We start from the raw sequence: 1,591 nt of genomic DNA, 5'->3' as shown, positions 1-1,591 counted from the left end.
ATTGTCATTAGTGATTATCTCAATTTCGGCTAAAAGAATTGACAAAATCCTACACACTGTGCCTTTAAACAAATGTTCATATTTAATTTAAATAAATCACAAGTTAAAAGGGGCACGGAAATTTCTCTTTTTTGTATCGAAACAATATTGAACCGTGAGACTAAAGTATTGAACCGAACCAAATTGTGAATTTTCTGTATCGCTGCACCCCTAAAATATATATAAGTGTTACATGAGTAAATGTACAAGTATCTTATCATAAAAACACTTTGGTAAAAGTTAAAGTCTCCTCTAAGGATGTTATACGTAGGAGTGTGGATAAACGGTTTATACCACACTGATACTCAATCTGACAGCACATTTAGAAGGAGCATGAAAACTTGAAGCAGTGATAAATGGCTCTGGACCATGTGTACATTAGGCTGAAACTACAGCTGACCCCATCTGTCAGGTTTCATTAAGCACAGCCCACTACAACTGTACGAAACGGACTATTCTGCACTAACTGGAACAAGTCCTGGTTTGTCAGGCTGCCATGGCCACTCTCTCTGGCTGCCAAGAGCCATGACTATTTTCTGCATTTCTCAAAGGATCTGGACTTTACGCAGCAACTTTGAAGACGGTYGTTMATAAACAGGTGATAACTGCTGACAACCACTGGTTCTTTAGTCTTGCTTTCATTAATAAACAAATCACTGTTCTTACAACATTCATTGACTTCATCAAAGCCATTCAGGTCAACAGATTGTTTTGTGGAGTAATTTAAATTATATATATAAAAGTACCTTCATTTTTTTGGCTTCAGCACGACTCTTGTAGCAAAACTCTACCAACGCTACCATCATGGCGAGACCCAGACCTCCGACCAGGATGTAGAAGACTCCAGCTACATTACTCAGAGACAGGGCACTAGTTTTTTCCTGGCAAACACATACAGACAGACACACAACAAGAAAAACAATCACCCAAAGACAGCTGTTAGTGTTGTGTATCTGTCAGCAGCTGATTACATTAAGAAGCACATTTCCATTACATTTTGTTTTAATTGGCAGTATTGGAACAAAAGACAATTAGATATGAAACATTCAGATTATTTTACCAATAGACTGAAGATTTAAAATGTTTGCAAATCTTTGAACTGTAGCAGTTTGTCAGTGTGTTGGTCAGTATGTAATAATTCACATGTGTACAATTGGTTCGTGGAGCTTTTTCACTTTTTTCTCTTTCAAAAAGGTTCAGCTTTCTACAAACAATGTTATGTTGTTGTTTGTTGTGTATTTTTATGTGTACTAAAGCACTCAACRAAGTTTGGTGTGTTTTTAGTTTTTATGAACAAAATAATCTTGGATGAACACATTTTGTTTGAGTACAAAAATATCAGGTATAACTGTGACTAGATCCTGGTGACACACACACACACACACACACACACACACACACACACACACCTTTGCTCAGAGCCACAAAGCAGCCGTGACAGAAATTGGGCAGCAGGTTAATAACTACTGCCCATCCTCACAGTGCCCGGGGACACACACACACACACACACACACACACACACACACACACACCTTTGCTCAGAGCCACAAA

The 1,591-nt window shown here is 38.1% G+C and overlaps 1 pseudogene; it reads right to left on the bottom strand.

Annotated features, from left to right (window-relative positions):
* Positions 1 to 1,591, bottom strand: part of LOC106530681 (glutamate receptor 2-like) — an 86,937-nt pseudogene that overhangs the window by 3,071 nt on the left and 82,275 nt on the right.

Source organism: Austrofundulus limnaeus, unplaced genomic scaffold (genome assembly GCF_001266775.1).
Source record: "Austrofundulus limnaeus strain Quisiro unplaced genomic scaffold, Austrofundulus_limnaeus-1.0 Scaffold546, whole genome shotgun sequence".
Lineage (NCBI taxonomy): Eukaryota > Metazoa > Chordata > Actinopteri > Cyprinodontiformes > Rivulidae > Austrofundulus > Austrofundulus limnaeus.
This window is presented reverse-complemented; position numbering and strand designations above follow the sequence as displayed.